The sequence below is a fragment of the Ovis aries genome, chromosome 3, assembly GCF_016772045.2.
Source record: "Ovis aries strain OAR_USU_Benz2616 breed Rambouillet chromosome 3, ARS-UI_Ramb_v3.0, whole genome shotgun sequence".
In the NCBI taxonomy this organism is placed as follows: Eukaryota; Metazoa; Chordata; class Mammalia; order Artiodactyla; family Bovidae; genus Ovis; species Ovis aries.
Window position 1 is genome coordinate 208,317,674 of NC_056056.1, and position 14,448 is coordinate 208,332,121.

At 46.6% G+C, this 14,448-nt stretch overlaps 1 pseudogene; it reads right to left on the reverse strand.

Moving 5' to 3' along the window:
- Positions 1-7,161: 7,161 nt before the first annotated feature.
- Positions 7,162-14,448, reverse strand: part of LOC105614851 (antigen WC1.1-like) — a 58,967-nt pseudogene continuing 51,680 nt past the window's right edge.

Genomic DNA, 14,448 nt, shown 5'->3' on the forward strand with positions numbered 1-14,448 from the left:
TTAACTTCTTCCCCTTTCAGTTCAGTTTAGTCGATCAGTAGTGTCCAACTTTTTGTGACCCCGTGGCCTGCAGCACGCCAGGCTACCCTGTATCACCAACTCCTGGAGCTTGCTCAACTCATGGCCAGTGACTCGGTGATGCAATCCAAACAGCTCATCCTCTGTCGTCCCCTTCTCCTCCTGCCTTCAATCTTTCCCAGCATCAGGGTCTTTTCCAGTGAGCCAGTTCTTTGCATCAGGTGGCTAAGGTATTGGAGTTTCAGCTTCAGCATCAGTCCTTCCAAAGAATACTCAGGACTGATTTCCTTCAGGATTGACTGGTTGGATCTGCTTGCAGTCCAAGTGATTCTCAAGATTCTTCTCCAACATCACAATTGAAAAGCATCAATTTTTCAGTGCTAAACTTTCTTTATGGTCCTGTTCTCACATCCATACATGACTACTGGAAAAAACATAGCTTTGACTAGATGAACCTTTGTTGGCAAAGTAATGTCTCTGCTTTTTAATATGCTGTCTAGGTTGATCATAACTTTTCTTCCAAGAAGCAAGTGTCTTTTAATTTCATGGCTGCAGTCACCATCTACAGTGACTGTTGAGCCCAAAAAAATAAAGTCTCCCACTGTTTCCATTGTTTCTCCATCTATTTGCCATGTAGTGATGTGACCAGATGTGGTGATCTTCATTTTTTGAATGTTGAGTTTTAAGCCCGCTTTTTCACTCTCCTCTTTCACTTTCATCAAGAGGCTCTTTAGTTCCTCTTCACTTTCTGCCACAAGGGTGGTGGCAGAGGTTATTGATATCTAAGGCTATTGATATTTCTCCCAGCAATCTTGATTGCAGCTTGTGGTTCATCCAACCCAGCATTTCGCATGATGTATTCTGCATATAAATTAAATAAGCAGAGTGACAATAAACAGCCTTGATGTACTCCTTTCCCAATTTGGAACCAGTCCTTTGTTCCATGTCTGGTTTTAACTGTTGCTTCTTGACCTGCATACAGATTTCTCAGGAGGCAGGTAAGATGGTCTGGTATTCCCATCTTTGAAGAATTTTCCACAGAAAGAATTCTTCACATTTGAGTAAGAAATAATTTTGCTGATTTCCTTTTCCTCAACTCAAGAAAATGGCACATTCAAAACCTATATCCTTGTGAGCACAGCCCTAGGGCCTGCCTCGGAACGTGGGAGGAGTTAGTGCAAGGAGAGTTTGTGAAGGTGAGGCTTCATTACCTTCATGATTAATCCACCTCTGCTCAGAATTGATGTAATTACCAACTCCAGAGCTACTGAGTTCCTGCAGGTGGTCATTCTTAAACCACTTAAATCCAGGATTAGTGCCACTGGGATGGCACTCAGAGTTCAAAGGCTGGGTGGTTGCTCAGACTTGAACTCTATGACCTGATGCTCTATTGCACGTGGATCTTTGATGCAGCTGAGTCCAGCCTGCATATCAGCCTAAGAACACTGGAAATATAGCAAGATGTGTTCCTCCTTTAACATCTCAAAGTCTGTGAACAGATTCTCTTTTCCTTATCATTGACTCCTTCCCCATCTGGGCATGCTACCCCAGGCTCCTGCAGGCTGCAAGTATCTGCTGAGGCCCTGCCAAGGCCCAGGATTGGAGTGAGGCCTGTACCTGAGTATAAGTTCTGTATTTCCACTCTCTATAACTTAACAGATGCTGAGATAATATTTATTGAATGACTGAATTAGACCCCACTAGACATTCAAGAGAAATTATCTTAAATATAGAGAACTGTTTTTGAGGACATCACTTAGCTAACTGACATTTTTGTTCTAAAGGCAAATGTTTTCAGCAATTAATAGGGCAAATTTTTATTTTCAAACAGAGGGAGCTTATCACCAACAGACATGTCATCACAAATGCTGCAAATCTCTATCTCTAAGGATACACAAGACAAACCACAACATACTAACATGTGGCCTCTTATTAAGTCTTAATCAGACCCAACGGAGGACGGAGGAGACAAGGTATTCATATGATTTATCATTTGGCAGTTTTTCAATTAAAACCTCACAGCGATATCACAGGAAGAAAGTTTGCAGTTAAAAGGTACAGCTGTACTGTCTGTATGACATAAGGAAGGAAATTAGCTGCAGAAAGAGTTCTTTTGTTTAAAAAAAAAAAAGCAGACTAATTCATCTTTCATTTTGTGAAAGGAGAGTCCTCTGGGGCTGATCCTGAAGGATGCTGTAGAGACCAGGACAACACAACTGTTCTGCATAACGGTTATAACTGGCAGCTAATAACTTTGGATAATGGTGTGCTCTGACTTCTTTTTTTTTACTTTTTGTGACTCTACTATAGGTTTTTACATTTTTGTTGCCATGAGGCTCACGTATAACATCTTACAGACACAACAGTCTGATAAATTAATTTCAATCACATAAAAAAGTTATGCCTTTTTATCCCCTTACACTTTCTGTTATTGATGTCAGAATTTGCCTCTCTTTATATTGTATATCCACTAACAAAAAACTTTTCTTTATGATTATTTTAATACTTCCTTTAGACTACAGTTAACCGGTTAGCACATTTAGAGTATTCTGAGTTGTATTACACTGCCGGAGCCAGTGTGAGGAACTCCGCCCATGGCAAAGGTCATGAGGAAGGAGGCTCAGCATATGCAAAGGCGGGATCGAGCCTCAGGAGACCCCCTATTCCTGAGCATCTACCCCCAAAACCAGAGTCTGCCTGCTTTACTGCTTCATACTCTCACCTACACCTCTGACTTTACGGGGTGGGGGGTGGGGGTGCTGTCCCCCACCACCTCTCTCGGAGAAGGAGTTAACTTACAGCTCCAAGAGTGTTTCAACTTACAAACTCCTCTGAAAGTTCTGTAGCTTGCCTGACAGTTTCGTCCAGCCACATGTGATTGTTCACAGCCTCCCAACCGTGAGAGGCACGAGATCCTTTAAACTTTCTAACTACAGACTCTTTTGAGAAGTTAGAAAATTATTAGTATAGTATTAGTGGTGAAGGGTTTTCATTTGTTGGGCCAATATTTGCTGCCAAGTCTCCATATTCCCTGCCCTTACACACATAAATGAATATAACTAGCATAATGGAGAAATAGGTATTAACCTTTGATATTAATCATGTTAAACTTTAGGCTAACTAAATTCCTTTCTTAATTGTAACCCACTGCACCTTCACCCTACAGGAATGCAGCTTTATCTGGCGCCTGGTTTAAGAAAATTCACCCCTGGAAGAATAAGCTTTCTGGTTGACTGACCATATTCAGAAAGAAAAGGCCATAAAATGTTAGTTCTCTTGGCCAGAAGATGATGTAAATCCCTTAAGACCTCTATATACATCTGCATAAAGCACCTGATTTTGATAAGGGTCAGGTCTGCTGACCCCGCGTGACTCTGTATTCATCCCTATGTATAACAAAAAGTATATAAGTGGACCTGAAAAATAAAGAAGCGGACCAGTTCCTGGAAAGCCTGGTTTCCCCCGTGTGGTCTTTTCTCCTTCTCTTCTTTTCTGGTTGAATTCCCATCTGGAGTGTGGAGGCTCGCCATGTGTACTTACTTGCCCTGGCTTCTAAGACCCATGCGGGAGGGAGCCCAAGGTGGGGCACCCTCCACTATTCAAGCAGGTGCCGGTGGCCTACGTAGATGGTGCAAACTCCTTGTCTTGGAGTTTTATTGGTTTTCCACATAAACCAAGTTATTCAGCCCCTTTTCTCCACTAATTTTCCTACTATACTATCCTTTTCTAATCTCTCTTTATAGCTGTAATTAAATAAGTTCTTTCCTAGGACGCTGACTCTGTCCCCTCTTTGAATTCCCTGGATCTACCAGGGCTGGACCCCGGCATTACACATTTACATTTACAAGTCCATTGTGTATTTTGTGGGCTTCCCTGATTGCTCAGTTGGTAAAGAAACCACCTGCAATGCAGGAGACCCTGGTTCATTTCCTGGGTCAGGAAAGATCCCCTGAAGAAGGGATAGGCTACCCACTCCAGCCTTCTTGGGCTTCCCTTGTGGCTCAGCTGGTAAAGAATCTGCCTGCAATGTGGGAGACCTGGGTTTGATCCCTGGCTTGGGAAGATCCCCTGGAGAAGGGAAAGTCTACCCACTCCAGTATTCTGGCCTGGAAAATTGCATAGACAGTCCAGGGGGCCGCAGAGTTGGACACCACTGAGTGACTTTCACTGTATATTTTGTATATTAGAGTATTCTGAATTGGATTACATACTTACATCTACAAATCTGTTATATCTTCTTTCATATGATAATTAGTATCCTTCATTTACCTTGAAGAACTCCCTTTGGTAATCTTGTATGACAAACCTGTGTTGGTGAACTTCCTCAACTGTTGTTTGTTTGAGAAAGTCTTTATATCGTCTTCATTTCTGAAAGACAACTTCCCTGAGAAAAATATTCTTGGTTGGCAGGTTTTTACTTCCATCAGTTTGAATATATCATCCTATTCTCTCCTGGCCTGCCAGGTTTATTCTCATAAACCCAATGATATTCTTAAGGGAACTTCTTTTCTGTGAACATTTACTTTCCTTTTGATGCTTCTAAGATTCTCTCTTTGTCCTGATTACAGGAAATGTGTTCTGGAGAGAATAGTTTTGAATGAACTCCAGGGGTGACCTATTAGCTACATGATCTTGGATGTCTAAATCTGGTCCAATTTGGGACTTATCTGGTATTATTGCTTAAAGCACAAGCTCTGTCTCTTCCTCCCTCTCTTCTCCTTCTGGGATTCCAATAATGTGCGGGTTGTTTCTCTGAATGGTAACCCATAGTTCACACAGGTTCTTTTACATTTTTTCATTCATTTTTTTCTTCTTTGTCTTCTGGCTGCGTAATTTCAATTGTCGTCTACATTACGGATTCTTCTGCTGTTGCTGATGCTGTCTGTAGCATTTTTCATTTTGTTGCGTTTCATTCACTGTAATCTTAAGCGAAAGAATTTGTTTCCTTCTCCTTTTTTTGCCTCACTGTAGAGACTGAGGAATTTCCATTCCCAGACTAGGATCGATCCAGGCACAGCAGTGAAATGATAGAATCCTAACCACTAAACCATCAGCAAATTTCTTGTTGCTTCCTTTCTTATCATTTCTATCTCTCTAAAACAATCAATTTCCTTTGTGGAGCAACTCAGCCTATGCACAACAACTACTGAGCCCATGCTCTAGGACCTGCACACCGCAAACAGAAGCCTGCATGCTGCAACTACTGAAGCCTGAGCGCCTAAAGCCTGTGCTCCGCAACAAGAGAAGCCCCCACATAGAGAAGCTGCTGCCCACAAAGAAGAGTAGTGCCTGCTTTCCACAACTAGAGAAAGCCCATGTGCAGCAAAAAAGACCCAGCACAACCAAAAACAATAATAATAATGATAGGAAATATTTTTAATCTCATTTTGTTCACATATTCTTTTCCTGAACTTGATTGTTTATCTGTGTTTTTTGGAGTTCACTGAGCTTCTTGGTGGGTATACTTTATTTCTTTCATCATATGTCATTTATTTCATTACTTCCCAGTGGTGAATAGCTATGTGAGCTGCACTGTGAGAAGTCCTGGGCATCTTCCCACCCCCAGGCACAGCCTAGAACTACAAAGACCGCAAGTGTGAGCGTAGGTTGGAGCCCTGGACACCATGCAGGCCATCAAGCAGTAACTGGGTGGACTCAGCTCACAGCCAGGCCAGCACTCTCAGTTCTTATATTAGTTCAGCAGCTTCTCCATGTGTCCACAATGGAATGGGGGTGGGGGGAGACGTGTTGTGTAAAAATAGTATTTACTTGGCCACTCCTACATGACAGCTGTCCCTACCCTGAAGAATCACAGCAGGATCACATTAACATTGTCAATAGTAACCAGTTTAAAGCAATCTTGAAACAATATGTTTTCAGAGAAGTCCACTAGTCTGAAATTCTTCCTTTAAGTTTTCAATCATATCAGACACCTCCATCCACATATTTGAAACATAAATACCCAAGTGTTCCTGATCTTCCCATCTACATCCCTTCTTCTGTATCCCCTCTGCCTAGGTCTCCACTTTCTTGCCCTGTTGTTCCACCTGGATGCAGGGTGTGGTGAGCACCAATTTGCCTTCCATCAACTTAGAAAGAGATATGAGCTGATATAATTCACTCAGAGGGACAGATTACTGGAGAGACAAGAAATAGCAACATCCTGAAGAAATAGCACAAAGGGATGGAAAGAAGGGATTAATAAGGATTTGATAACCAACTAGACATGGGAGAAGAGCAAAAAGGAACCTATATCTGCTTGAGAAATAAACAGATAAAGTAACCTAGGGAATGAGTAATGAAAAAGGGAGACGCAGTTACCTAGAGTTAGATTTTTAACTGGTCTGTGGAAATTTAGGCAGGATAAGGAAAGCTGTATCCATTCTCTCTTACCAGCCAATGTCCCACTTTGAATCTCACATCCAAATCTGGTTCTGAAGAATAGGTTAAAAACAAGTGATGTGACATCTCAGAGCAGAACATACAGGATTGGGTTTTTTTCCATGAGTTTCTGAAATGAAAATATCTCCTGCCATATCAATAAACAAGAAATGTCACAGCCATTAGCAATTTCTGGCCTTCAAATGTGAATGAGGGCTCCCAAAACTGTGATCGAGGGGATGCTGCCACCCCCTGCATGGTGATTGCTGAGGAGCTGGGGGATGCAATCAGCAGCCGTCTGCCTCTCCGTAAGGTGAACAGGGAACCAGGGTTGGCCCCAGATAGCTGAGCTGTATGTGGAAGGAATGAATCCAGTGAGTCCAGAGGCTTGCATCTTCCCAGAAGCAGAGTGCTAACTTCCTTAACTTGGTACCTGACCTTTGATGTTCAGTCTGCCTGCTGCCTTTGTTGCAGACTTGTATATAGGCTGACTTCCCCCTCCTGCCTCCTTGGAGCAGTTTTCTCAGAGCTGCTGAGATGCTGTCTCCAGGGCCTGGAGTCCTAAACATCCCCACCAAATAAAATAACTCTATCAGATTCTGACTGTATTTTTTGGTCGACAAATTCATCTTGCTAGGAATGAGGATGTGAATGTAGACCAAGTTTAGATGCTTTTTCTAAGTAAGAGTGACCTGGAGCATCTGTGATCCCAGGCAAAGTCATGGCCTCATTAGCTTTAAAAGCATTTGATGTCGAACTTGCTAAATTAGCAACAGAGCAAAAAGTTACTTTATTCAGAATATTTCATTTTGAACAATTTCCATATAACACAATTACAGTAGGTCAGCATTACTGTATTAAAATACAGGCAATTAAAATATCTGAGAATTCATCTCCTATTTAATACAACATCATAGGAAAGTCACTGTGGATGTTCCTGGGGCACATCAATGTCATCATACCCAGGGTCGCCTTTGTCCCCCTGGAGCAGCCATGGGCTCTCTTCTCCTTCCGCAGGATCAGCTTCCTCTCCAAAGACGAACAGAGAAGAGCCTGAAATAGTAAAGAAAAGTATGATTAGAACTGAGACAAAGGGGACCAGACCATGTGGTGGAAGTGAGTCAATTAAGTGGTGATAACAAAGCACCCCTGGGACCCAGGTGTGGGCAGGGAGGTTCAGTCTGTTTCACATCAGTTACAGTGAGGATGGATCCCGGCTGTCCTCTCAGATCCGGTTCATGTGGTCTCTGGGGCCTCAGTGCATGTGGAAACCCTGCATCACAGGAGACCTGTGCTCACACAGGAGCTCTGGGAAGACCTGTCTCCATGCTACACAATCAACAGGGAGATGCCCAAAAATGGTAACAATATACCAACGAATTTAATGTTCTCCTCTCACAACTGACAGACGTGAAATCACCATGAGAGGGACAGTGGAGACAGGCAAATATGAGTTCCTCACTCACAAACCAGCTCTGCTCTTAGTTAACTCCTGTTCCCAAATGTCCACAAATAGTATCAAGGTACAACCACAGGACACCCCTTCCCAGGGACCACATAGGCCCTCAGATGGAGAAATGTTCTTTTCTAGAGAATGAGTGTCTTCTCTCTGCTACTGAAAAGTCTGGAGCAAATTAGACTTTAGCTGACCACAAACTCTGGTCTATGAACTGCCAACATGGCTTAATGTTAAGGCCACTGCATATCACAGATTTTGTACATTAGTGTGGACATATAAACAGAGCTCATCTTAAATTATCAGAATACTTCACAAATTCAACACTGCAGTACATTTTTAAAAAATCTCCGACTACCTTTCATGTATAAGACAGCACAGAAGAGTTATCAAAACACTTGTTCTATTGGATTTCATAAATATGCTCAAATAGTCAAGTTTTCTTTTCCTTTTGGCCACCGAACAATGCTTGTGGGATCTTAGTTGCTTGACTAGGGACTGAACTCGAGTCCTAGCAGTGAAAGTGCAGAGTCCTACCCACTGGATTGTCAGGAAATGCCTTAATCTGTAAATCTTAATGCAAGCATATCACACATACAGTGAAAATTTATGTTGCAGTATGGAGACATGAATGCCAAAAGGAGAATGATTCCTCACTGCCAAGGAGTGTGATAGCATTAAAGATAGCATATGGTTGAGACTGTCATGTCCAACTCTTTGTGACCCTATGGACTACAGCTTGCCAGACTCCTCTGTAAATGGGATTCTCCATACAAGAATACTGGAGTGGGTTGCCATTCCCTTCTCAGGAGATCTTCCCAACCAGGAGGGATCAAACCTGGGTTTCCTGCATTGCAGGCATATTCTTTACCATCTGAGACACCAGGGAAGCCCATCAAATTCATGGGATTACTGATGTTTTGAAATTCTAGAGAGGCTGGGCATGGACGAGCCCAAATTCACCATTTCCAGGACAGAGACTGAAGACTGCAGGAGAAGAGCTGACCCCACTCACCTGTCTGAGACCTCATCCCATCTTCCTTCTCTGGGGGCACTTCCTCTTCTCTCACCTGAGAGGCAGGAGGAGCCCCAGGCACTGGTACCTCTTCAGCATCATCATAACCCTCACCAGGGGCATCAGTCCTCTGATCTGAGGGCAGAGCAGGGGTCAGATGAAATCACGGTAAGTGGGTTCGTCTGGGAAATATCTAAGATCCCTTCTGACCCAGAGTTTCTGAGCCGCTAAATAGAGGCACCTTGTTTCAAAAGATTTCTTTTTCTCTAAGACCATGTTTCAGTTTGAAGTGTCCATAAGCCAAAACATGATTTTACACATCTTTCTCAAAGGAACTCTCATACCATTAAGCATTACTAAAGCATTTTGACAAATTGTGCTTTCCAGATGTTATTTTTAGAAACAATGTGTTTCTGTTATGATTCTGGACACAGAGAGCCCAGCTCCAAATGTGAGACATGACAGAACAGCCAGAGAAGGGGAAGGATGGACTCCATCTCAACAATGGATGCTACTGCTCCAACCAAGGAAACCTGTTTCCCTTGCCTCTCATCTCTATGACGGAAACTCTCCTCCCTAACACCCAGCTGAGGCAGGTCCATCTCTATTACCTGGAGCGGATCTGGAGTCCTTGTCGTCCTCACCATCTGACAGGTAGCCTAATGTGGAGACAAACATCACACAATGCACAGAATGACCCTCCCCACACCCAGTGTTAAGGTTGAGAAAGAACAGGCCTGGCTCATGCAGTGTAGATGGAGGCTGGGGGCTCACAGGGCTCTGAGAGGCCATCCTACCACTTTGGAGGAGCTGCCTCTGTGAGACTGGGTCATGCATGGGGGCTGAGGATGCTGAGAAGATGAACACGGCCAATGAGAGGTGACAACCAGACGTCCTAGGAGGGCAGGCAGAGACACCCACCTGGAGTGTCCAGAAGACCCTCCTTCTGTGTCACAAGGTAATCGAGCTCTTCATACTCAGCTTCAGCAAGAGCACCTTCATAGCTTGAAAAGGCTGAGAGATGTCCCAGCAGGTCAGAGATGCTGCCCCAGACACCCTGGTCCAGCAGGCTGAGAGATCCCTCGGTAGGTCAGAGATGCCATCCCAGATACCCTGATCCAGCAGACAGTGCTCACACAGGGCTTGTCGGCACCTCAGGATAGCTTCCCACCCAGTGCACCTGTTGGCACCTTCTCCCCTCATCTGGCCCTGAATACAGCTCAGACCCAATTCTGTCTCATCTCACAGGAGAGGCTATGACTTATGAGAGCTCATATACCAGTCCTAAAAGCCTCTGTCTACTCAGCACTCAGAGCTCAGCACGGAGAACATGAAGTTCTGCAGACTCAGAACAGACACCTGGCCCAGCTTCCCCTCCTCACACCTGCCCCATCTCCAGCCTCCACACACTCTCCCTGGTCCCCAGTTCCCCCTTGCAGCCCACCTCTGCGCTCTGCTCTCCATCTGAGCAGCTGAGTCACCAGGATGATGAGGACAAGGAAGAGAAGGGCTCCCAGGATGAGGCAGAGGACCCCAGGCAGGGAGAAGATGCCAGGGAGAGGATTCGAAGCTGGTCTGGTCCCTAAGAACAGGAAAGAGGGTTGGAGGAGGTCCTGGGCAGAGAAACTCTCTGTGCCAGAATTTCCAGGAGCTCTGAACAATGGCGTCCCAGTCTCAGATACAAGTACACTAACAGTGATTCTCCAGGTCTCCTCCTCAGACAAGCCAACCTCACTTCAGCGTGTTGCCCCAAGGCAGAGCCAGGGATTGTCACTGAGCTGCCCTGCCAAAAAAGCCTCTGAGGACCTGGCTCATCCCCTCTCCTTAGGCTTCAGGAGACAGAGCATCAAACAGTCCCTGGGACCTGCACATCACTGATGAGGAGCAACACTCAGGGGCAGGTGGGAGAACCTTAAATTCTGCATCATGGGAACCAGACCCATTTGGACCCCGGGCATGAGAACATTCTGACCCCAGGAACCAGGGTAGGGGAGTTCCCCAACGTAACGCCCTGGTTTCTCCCCAACAGCCAGAGGCTCCTCAGACTGTTTCCTCTCCTAAGCTGTCAGAGAGCCCACAGAACAGGTCCCCAGAATCTGAGTATTCTCCCCTGACCATAGATGGATCACAGTACCTGCTATAGCTGGGGGCAATGTTGTCCCTGCACCTAAAGAGAAAAAAAGGAGTTTGGATAAAGGGAATTGGCCAGAATGCAGGGCAGCCCTTTTTTCACTCTTGAGCCTGGAATCACTGCTCAGTCTCCATGACATCAGTGTTTGGTCTTCCTGGCTCCTCCGTCCTAGATCAGAGCCTCAGCACACGGGATATCTGAACACAAACTCCCCACCACGCCCGGCCCAGCCCACTGCCCCCGTGATGCCCCAGCTCACCCAGGGTGGACCCCGAGCCCCTCGCTCACCAGAGCACCTCACACCAGCGTCCTCCTCGTGCTTGCAGTCGCTCTGCCCCCAGGGCTCCGCAGCACAGTCCCACAGGGAGGACTCCCGGCCCCCGCACCGCACCTCGTCCAGCCAGATGCTCCCATTTCCAGGGCCGAATGTCCCGGCCCGCACGGCTTCCAGGGCCTGGCCACAGCCCAGCTGCTGACACACCACCTCGGCCTCTGCCAGGCTCCAGGAGTCATCGCACACGGTGCCCCAGGAGCCGCTGTGCCAGACCTCCACCCGCCCTGAGCACTCGCTGTCTCCTCCCCTGAGCCGGAGCTTCTCTCTGTCTGAAAAGGCAGCAGCCCCTCCTGTGACTCCCTTGGTGGGAGGAAGGAGCCCCTGGGAGCCATGGGGAAGGGGTGGGGCTGATGTACCTGTGCAGGGGGCAGCACCTGGACAGCTCTTGGGTCTTCTTCCTGCAGAAGCAATGATGGGAAGCTCTGGATCAGGGATGGCTGGGGGAGGTCTTGTCCCCAAACATGAGTATCTAAGGTTTTTGGTCACAGTCAAATGACAAGACCACAGAAGCTTCATCATCTACTTGGCTGAGAGGGTCACTGTATCTTATCAGCAGCTGAAATTACTTTATCTAATTAGTTGTTTACCATAACAACAGCAGACAGACACAGAAACAAATGCAAATCACACGTACATTTTGTAGATTCAACCAAAACCCATCAATTAGACTTGAAAATATTAAATCATACTAACGACATCCTGCAGGGTTGGGAGTGACACAGAAGCAGACAGTAAGTCACCTGCACACGAGATATAGGCTTCCTCCTTGGGAGAGCATGAGTTGTAATTCCAAGGGTCAGAAGGACACTGCCACAGAGAGTGGTCAGTTCTCTGGCACTGGATTCCATCTACCCAATGGGGTCTAGAACCTTCCCTGAGACCAACAGAGGTGTTGAGACTTCCGCTGTCCCCACAGCCAAGCTGACTGCAGATGATGGACACGGTGACATCATCCATGGGGTTGTGGCAGACACTGCCCCAGGTCCCGTTGTAGAAAACTTCCAGCCACCCAGCGCACTCCTGGTCCTCACTCACCATCCTGAGGGCCAGGAACTCTGAGATTGAAAGGGAGGAGACAGGACACAGTGAGCATTCCACTCAGTGCTCTGGGTTTTCCTCTCTCCCAGAAATAGTGACCATACACCCCTGACCCAGCGGAGGAGATGCCCACTGGGTGACAAGACTGACTTTTGCCTCCCTTTCACCTGATTTTGTCCATTATTATCTTTACATCTATTTCTACCACAACAATGTAGATATGAACAAGGAGGAAGACCAAACAGGGCAGCTGCAGTGATGGGAGCTGAATCCTGATTCCTGACAAAACTTCTAAAAGAACATGTGAAAGGAATGTGATGTGGACAGTGAGGTGGTTGACAGAATAATGGACCCCCAGAGATGTCCACAGCCTAATCCCCGAACCTGTGACAGTTACCTTACATTTCAAAGGAGATTTTACAGATGTGATTAATAAGGACCTTGGGATGGAGTGATAAATCTCAAATATTGTGGATTAATCATGTGAGCCCAGCCTAACACATCTTTAAACCCGCAATGCTGAGAAATGCACCATCTTTCCCAGCTTCAGTCAAAGGGAAATGTGAGCGAGGGAGAATGGTTGCAAGAGGCACTGTTGTTGAAAAAGAATAAAGAGGGCTCTGAGCCAAGAAATGAGGCCACACAGGAAACCAGAAAAAGCTGGGAAAGAGTCCTGCCCAGAGACTCCAGGAAGAATGCAGCCCTGTGGACACTGGGATGTTGGCCCATGGAGACTCTCTTCAGACTCCTAGAAAACAGAACTGTAAGGGGAAAATATGAGTTTTCACTATGCCAGGCTCCTCTGTCCATGGGATTCTCGAGAATCCTGGAATGGGTTGTCATGCCCTCCTCCAGGGGATCTTCCTAACCCAGGGACTGAACCCACATCTTTTACGTATCCTGCAATGGCAGGCAGGTTCTTTACCACGAGCACAACCTGGGAAGCCTAGGATTTCCAGGTGTTACTTCCACAGATAACTGCAGAGTGAGCCCTGCTTTCAAGTGTTAACTGTAAGAAACAGCTCTGTCAGGAAACACTACTGAGAAGAAAGGACCAGAATCTCAGCTGATGCAGGAGGAAATGAAAGCACCTGGTCTTCACATCTGCTGGAAAGACAGGCTCCACGGGAGGAAGCCTCCTTCTCTGGTCCTTTCAGCATCTCTCCCTCAGGGCTCAGACCCCCGTCCTCCAGGGCCCCACCCCTCCCCCAGCCTGTGGACAGTGTGGAGTGCTGACCTGAGCAGATGACCCCCGCGTCCTCCTTGTGTCTGCAGTCGTGCCGCCCCCAGCCCCGGGAAGGGCATCTCCACACGTGGGACTCCTTTCCTGTGCAGTTCAGGTCGTCCAGCCAGATGGGCCCTGATCCCGCCCCAAAGTGAGCTGACCTCGTGGCATTGAGGGCTTCTCCACAGCCCAGCTGCCTGCACACCACGCGGGCATCGTCCAGGTCCCAGCCGTCATCACAGATGGTGCCCCAGGAGCCCTGGTCAAGGATCTCCACTCTCCCGGTGCAGAGACCTCCTCCGTCCACCAGGCGGAGCTGCCTGCTGTCTGAGGAGAGAGAAATGGGACGATGGGGTGGTGACCTTAGGGGTTGACGGTGTTCTTGACTGGAGAATCCCAGGGACGGGGGAGTCTGGTGGGCTGCCGTCTATGGGGTCGCACAGAGTCGGACACGACTGAAGTGACTTAGCAGCAGTAGCATCTTTTGTTCTGTGGGACTCTCACCTAAGCAGTAGGGGGCGCTCTCCTCTGAGGCCGCAGAGCCTGCTGGTTCAGACATGGAGTCGTTGCACTGGCGCAGCACCTGGCTCTGGTTTCCTGCAGAAACAGCAATGATCAGGGGTCTGGTTGGGTTGAAGAACACAAAACTGAATTAAATAAATAATCATCTAGTGATGGAGTTTGAGATGAAAGCTGTAACAGCAGTGAAGTTATTATAGAGTTCAGCCTCTCCATGGAGAGGTCTGCTTCTGACAGTGCCACAATTTTAGTTTAAGCCAAGCTTTACACTGAGAACGAGTTAAATAGTGTGTTCTATACCTAAACCTATATCTAAATAGAAGAAGCAAAA